The sequence below is a fragment of the Berghia stephanieae genome, chromosome 2 (assembly GCF_034508935.2).
Source record: "Berghia stephanieae isolate SIO BIC M18660-M18661 chromosome 2, UCSD_Bste_1.3, whole genome shotgun sequence".
Classification (NCBI taxonomy): Eukaryota; Metazoa; Mollusca; class Gastropoda; order Nudibranchia; family Aeolidiidae; genus Berghia; species Berghia stephanieae.
Genome location: NC_088361.1, coordinates 48,244,678 through 48,252,177, shown reverse-complemented (window position 1 = coordinate 48,252,177; position 7,500 = coordinate 48,244,678). Strand labels below are relative to the sequence as shown.

Here is a 7,500-nt window from a genome sequence, read left to right as displayed (position 1 = left end):
TCATACCACAAGACCACATAGCCGCACAATTCGTTTTGTCGAACAATACCACAGATCCAGGTTTTGGGTCCTTTTTGTAGGCAGCTTCTAATAGTACTCATACTACTATGTTATGACAACGACCCAATCAGCAAATTCCGTACCGCACTCGTGCACCGTCGCAAACCCACCTGACAGCTTTGTCACAACACACCGTTCAACTAGATATTCTGCGGTTTCGGGCTCGTTACCACATCAGGTACATGTTGGACAGGTGGAAAGTCCCCACTGATTAAGAAATTTTGTGCGTCCTTGGGAATGGGTCTTTACTCACATGTGTTTCAATGTACCGAGGATTACAAAGAAAACTTAATTGGAAACTTTGTTGTTTTATTTTTTTTTATTAATAATAAAAAATAGCGCCTTGCAGGCATCATGTCTTTACTAACGTGTTAAATGTTGTCGTTTTCTAAGGGAAACACTTCAACCGCATTTAGTGAATATTGCGCTTTATAAAAAAAAAACATTTTAAAAATATATCTGTCGAACCAATATTCTGTAAATTTTTCCACAAAGATAAAGATTAAACAGAAAAGCCCTTGCGCTTTATGTTTATGGGAAAAGAATACTTTCATTTTGTGTAATTATTATTATTTTATTTTTTGGCTTAAAAATAAGCGCATAAAACATATTATACTCCCATTTATTAAACCATAATTACTCCATTGTTATAAAATCATTCTATACCAATAGAAAAATGACGGTCGCGGCTTAGGTTACAGATAATTATCATATTAATTTACTGCCATCCTCTGGAAATACACGTATCTAAATATTTGGCCAGAAAACTCGTCTTTCAAATAATATCAATCGATAAAATTACCCTCATCTTGGCAAAAACTACATAACTCTTAAACCTGGGACTTTAATCAAGACCTCGTCGAGGTCCCAGGTTTGAGAGGGATTTTTGTAAAAAAAATTGTATTTGGCTAAGATGAGGGTCATTTTAATCGATCGATATTTGAAAGATCAGTTTTCTGGCCAAATTTTTTTTAATACGTGTTTTTCCAGAGTACAACTGCTAACTGGTCTACACCACGGGATAATAATAAATTTTCGCGGATCAAAGCAATACGGGCTTGGCTTCCTTGTCATTTTCAAATTTTGACATCTGCATTTTTAAAATGCAAATGGCGTATCAAATTCAATATCAATTCAATCTGGGGACAATTGATTGCGATAATTATAAGGTGTTCTGTGTCCAACGGATAACAGGCATGCTCATGAGCCCGTATCGCATGAAAAAATATCACCATTCTTTTCTTTTTTTTTTTTTTTTTTTTTTTTTGATTCGTTCCTGTTTTCTATTCTTCCTCATTTTTTACAATTTCATTTGAATTTCTCATGTTCTTTGCACAACTCGTATCAAATATCACGGAATTGGGTGTGCGTCTTGGTCGAATATCTAGGATAAATTATTGTGAAAAGCTTATGTTTGAGACAGTGTCGGACACACCAGAAATATAAATACAATAAAAAGTCATCCTTGAAAAAAGAAATTCCGCCTGCCTGGAATGGGGATCCGATCTCAAACCCCTTGATTACCGATCAGACGTGCTATCATTACACCACAGAGGTTATTACACGATAGATGGGGCGATTCTATGGTTATATCATTCAGAAGAGTACGCGGTTTCACTTTGAACTTTTTTTCCTGCTTCATAACGTGCAAATATTGAGCATGAAAGAGCGAAGACCAACACATTGGAGTAGCTCCCATTAATTTGGAAAATATCAACGCTACAATTTCGGGAGCAAGCACTTGTGTGAGATAAAAGTCGGAATAGATGTGTATGAAAAAGTGCGAGATACAGCAGATAGAAAAAAATACAAGAAAGAATTCATCCCCAAAACCCTTTACTGCGATTTGAATCTCAAACATTTTGATAGAATGGACAAAGATTGTATCCATTTCGGATTTCAATATTCTAGCTGGAATCAAACGTTTATCCTTTGTCACGATATTACAGTCAAAGGATTATTTCCACGAACTAAAACATTTATTAAGAAATAAGAGTGCTCAATGGTGTCAGTAATTACATAAGGCTAGTTCTTACTTTGTAAGTGCTTTTGCTTTGATTTTTTAATGTTTGCTTGTTTGTTTCTCGAATTTTGGTTTGTTTGATTTTAATTTATATAAATGTTATTTATTGATCTATCTGTTCATTTATCTATTAGTATAATATTAATCTATTCATTTATAGATTTTTCTATGAATATATTCTATTTACTGTTTTATTTGTGTATAGCGAGCGTAATTGATAGTTTTCACGGTTTAGATTAAAGTTAAAACTGATATAAGGAATGGGGTGAGAGAAGTAGTAGGGCAATGCCCAACTTGTTCAAATCGACATGCCGCCTTAAGGAATTAACCAGTAGATTTTGACCAATCAAAACATGGAATTTCTGACACACCTTCACCCGTGATCGGACAAACATAGCTGGTTGTTTATAAACAACAACATGAATGAAATCGACCTCTCTGATCGCTGTTAATGTTTTATCTACCGCCAAATAGGTGTCTAGTTATCACACGATTTTTTCGATCATATTATTATAAAGTTCACACATAGTTTTCTGAGTTAGTCCTATTGATTAAGGGGTAAAGTAGTAAGTATTTTACTTAGACACATAACATCGATAGGAGTGTTTTCCAATCACTGACATTGTTTACATCGTGACGACTGTCCGAGAGGCGTGGTTATCTAAGTGTCTATTGATAATTGGATTCAATGGTCGTGACGTCACTTTCCTTGTAATGACGAATACTAATATATTAACGGGTTCTAAACTATCGGAACAATGGCGGACGCCCTTATGAAATGCTTCTCCGACGAGCATAAAAGTGTATCCAAAGGAGAAAAACATTATAAATCTGATCATGTTTTGACTTTTATAAATTCTGATCACATGACATGTGAAAAAGTTCTAGCCAGCATGAAGAATAAAAAAGTACCTATTTTCTTTGTTTAGAACCAAGCTGCTCGTTGCTGGGCGGACGTGACATCAGACTATTGAATCCTATTCTTATGTAACGGATGTATTTTTTTAAACTATAAAAATAGTTATACAGCTGTACCTGGCAAACTGTCGTTGTTAATAATTGATTCATTCAAATAAAATGTATACAGAGCAATTTACATAAACATGTTTGATAAGAATCGATAGCGCATTCTCGCATTCCAGGGTGAAAATTAACTCGTAGTGACTTATGATTCACATTTTGTGAATAGTATAAGTACAGTATTAGTAGTAGTAGTAGTAGTAGTAGTAGTAGTAGTAGTAGTAGTAGTAGTAGTAGTAGTAGTAGTGGTGGTGGTGAGAGGAGGAGGAAATGATAAGGAAAATATTCTATCTACCGCCGCTGTCTCCAGTGTAACAAATTGCTATCATGCTCTATCACTGCCATTCACGACAAATAGTTGTGGTAGCAGCAGGAATTGGAGCATGGCTGTAGCCACACAGAAGGAGAAGAAGAAGAAGAAAATAGAGCTTAAAATTGAGCTTTTATATAGCGCAATATCCACTAAACGTGCTCAAAGCGCTTTACAAGGGGTCCCTGGCCAACAGCAACATTTAACATGTAGGACGGGACATGAACCCTGTTAGGCGATATTACAATTTTTTTCGTACAGAGACAACGCTATTAACGGTTTGGTACTCATTTTCCACTTGAGTACGGTGAGAGAAATGTAAGTAAAGACCCTTCTCCAAGGACTCAACTATGCGCCGAGCGATGCTAGAACCAAGGACCTTCCGATCCGAAAGCGAGTGCCATACCTCTAGACCACATAACCGCCCAGAATAATGATAATAATAATGATAATAATAATAATAATAATAATAATAATAATAATAATAATAATAATAATAATAATAATAATAATAAAAGAAGAAGAAGAAGAAGAAGAAGAAAGAAGAAGAAGAAGAAGAAGAAGAAGAAGAAGAGGAGGAGGAGGAGGAGGAGGAGGAGGAGGAGGAGGAGGAGGAGGAGGAGGAGGAGGAGGAAGAAATGACAAAGATTCTCTATCTCGCCCCCCCCCCCCCCCCCCCTCTCTCTCTCTCTCTCTCTCTCTCTCTCTCTCTCTCAATCTATCTTGTAACAGATCGTTATGTACCATGAACCCTATCACAGCGATTCACACTCTAAATCATTTCCCCCCAATCTATTGTAACCAGCCTGTATACACGATTACGATTAGAGCGGGTAGCTGCTAGTAGTCAGTTGTAGTCGTAGCGGTAACCGCCGCGAAGTGCGAAAAGCTTGAAAATACACACAGATATGAAGAGAAGACATGAGGATAAATTCCCGTTTGTTTCCGTCTCATCGCCGACGCGCTAATTGGCGGGGCGGAGCATACGTCATGCCGTCTAGCCAATCATTTTGTCGGAAAACTCCCCTCTTTTTTTAGCCAAACGCTAATTAGCTGAAAAACTGGTGCTACTGCCATGCGAGAGCCACCACCATCACCACTACTACTACTACCACCACCACCACAACCATGAAATCTCTATTCAAAAGCGAAACAATTTTACGGGATCGGAATAAAACGAAGTGAGTTAACAAGAGAGTCTGTATATGTCTTTTCAATCCAAGATATTTTATTATAATATCTGAATCTATCTATGTATCTGTTATCCCCTGTGGATTGAAGCTGGACCAAATAAAGATTATCGACGTTGGTAAAATAAATGTGTTTACTTAAGCTTTGTTGTTAAGTATATATATAGAATATTAACGAATATAAACAAGAAAAGTGAATGAGTTCTAATAGTATTGACTTGTGGTGTAAGAAACGCACTGTGTGTGTGTGTGTGACGCGTACATTTAAGCTCAACTGTTAGTTCCTGCGTTGAATCAAGAATCACTCGCAGTCTCGTTAAAGAGATCAATGTTATTCTATCTGTCCGTGTCTCTCCGTCTTTCTATCTATCTAGTACTCTGTCTTTGACAAGAAACTCCGTTCCATTCCGTGTCGTAATTCAATTATTAATTATTAATTTATTTCACAACCTCAGTTCTGTCGCGTACTACTGTGACTGTGACGACCGTATGTGCAGTGGCGTTTTATTATTCAATAAGAATAATTCGAATTGTTTATCGAGAGATTTGTCACGGTAAGATTAAAATCGCGATTTTAAAATAAGATATCTAATTTATATTCTTCATACCCTTTTTTATTTATTTTTCCTTAATTATAATTATAATTTTTTAGTTAAATTTTTCATTTGATTTTCTTTTGCTCTGTGAATAGGTAAATCTTATTTTCAAAAGATTCAAGTGGATTCTGTTTCCTTCTATGCAAAAAGGATTTTTGGTTACAATATTATTTCATTTCAATTTGGAGTTTGTTTGTTTTGAGGATTATTTCGACACAATTTTAATCAGTTTTTTGCACTGATTCACCTAACATTGAGGAGATAAAGATAACATTCATTCATATTATCGGATTATCATTTTCAACAGTGAGTTTACCCTCTTTTTTATGTTATTATGTTGTTATTATTTTATCATAGTGTAAGAGAGCGTCCGTATCATGTCTATGATAACAGAAGCTATCTATCTGTATCTGTATCTCTACCCAGAGACCAATCGACTCTCTAACTAACAGTCCATTTTGATAACTTTTTAAAAATTGTTTTTATCTTCTTTGTTTTTCTTTCCACTTTTTTTCATTATTTTTTTATTCTTCAAGAAATGATAAGATTTGTCAAAAATTTATTTCTCGCACGCGTGTATGTATGTGTGTGTGTGTGTGTGTGTTTGTGTGTGTGTGAGTGTGTGTTTGTGTGTGTGAGGGAGGGAGGAGGGTGGGATTTTAATTCTTTTGTTTTTTATTTATTTGTTTATTTATTTATTTGTATTTTTCTTTTGTTTTGTATTGTTGTCTATTGTTTTGTTTTGTCTTTAAAGTAAATTGATTAAATGATTATTAGTGTCTAGGTTGTATGACACTCACCTTCGAATCAGACCGTCCAAGGTTCGAGTCCGGCTTTGAGCAGCTCATAGTTGAGCTCTTGGAAAGGGCCCGTGCTCTTTACTCACATATTTTTCACGGTACTCAGGTGTAAAACGAGTACCTGACCGTTAAAAGCGTTGTCCCGGTCGAAGCCCCCCCCCCCCCCCACCCCCCAACTTATAACATCTACCAGGCGTCATATCCCGTCCTACATGTCACGTGTTGCTGTTGGCTAGGGGCCCCTTGTAAAGCGCTTTGAGCATGTTTAGTGGATATTGCTCTATATAAAGGCAAAACAATTGAATTGAATTGAAAATGTCAACTATTTATGTAACTCTCTCTCTCTCTCTCTCTCTCTCTCTCTCTCTCTCTCTCTCTCTCTCTCTCTCTCTCTCTCTCTCTCTCTCTCCCGATTTATAATTATGCCATGACTTTTCGCGCAGACCATTAAGCACAATCGATGACTCATGATGATGATGACAATGATAATAATAATAATAATAATAATAATAATAATAATAATAATAATAATAATAATAATAATGATAATAATAATAATAATAATAATAATAATAATAATAATAATAATAATAATAATAATAATAATAATAATAATAATAATAATAATAATATATAATAATAATAATAATAATAATAATAATAATAATAATAATAATAATAATAAACGTTTAAAAGGCAGTTTGTTTTGTTCATTTTCTGCCTTTACAATGACATGAAAACCAAAACAAACGTTTACCGTGAGTTTCACATCAGAATAAATGGCGGAATGATATGAAGTGTCAATATAGCCGACCTGCTCTCTTGGAATTGGATAAATGCGCAATTTTCAGGGGTAATGCGGCTATGTGGTCTAGTGGTATGACACTCGCTTTCGGATCGGACGGCCCTGGGTTCGAACCTCGGCACAATGTTGAGTCCTTAGAAAAGGCTCTTTACTCACTTTATTCTCTCACCATATTCAGGTGGAAAATGAGGACCTGGCCGTTATCAGCGTTGTCGGAAAAAATTGTAATATCGCATCATGTCTCGTTCTACATTTTACGTGTTGTTGTTGGTTAGGGACCCTTTGTAAAGCGCTTTGAGCACTTTTAGTGGATATAACCCTATATAAAAAGCTCAAGTTTTTTTTTTTATAACATAGAAGAAATTATAACTACCATTAAAAATGTCTATTTTGTGTTTAAATACATTAAATTAATGCTTTAATCTCCTTTATTTACTGGTTCTGGCAATAAAACTTCGTATTGACTTATAAATCTTTTTGTAATTGTCTGTCAATCAGGACCCAAAAATTCGTATTTCTACGAAATTTTCGTAAAAGTGGGCAGGTCTGGAATATAGATAAAAGCGTTTCGACTATTCGTTAAATTTAATTTAAAAAAGGAGAAATATAACATTTGATGGAATTGGCTAAAATTATTTTTCAACCTACACGACACTCTCTGATTTGTGTAAAAAACACAAAATGATAAATAAATAG

General features: G+C 35.1%; 1 protein-coding gene across 6 annotated transcripts in view; it reads left to right on the top strand.

The window, feature by feature from the left end:
* Window positions 1-4,196: 4,196 nt before the first annotated feature.
* The window catches only part of LOC144965055 (fibroblast growth factor receptor-like 1), a 145,492-nt gene continuing 142,188 nt past the window's right edge, over window positions 4,197-7,500 (top strand). The window contains exons 1-2 of one of the 6 annotated variants that reach the window (XM_078899941.1): window positions 4,197-4,594; window positions 5,295-5,505. The gene's annotated coding sequence lies outside the window, so the exon portion shown is untranslated. Of the gene's footprint in view, window positions 4,723-4,906; window positions 5,158-5,294; window positions 5,506-7,500 lie in introns of those variants that run through there. The other 5 variants (XM_078899939.1, XM_078899940.1, XM_078899944.1 and 2 more) reach the window with 5 other exon arrangements.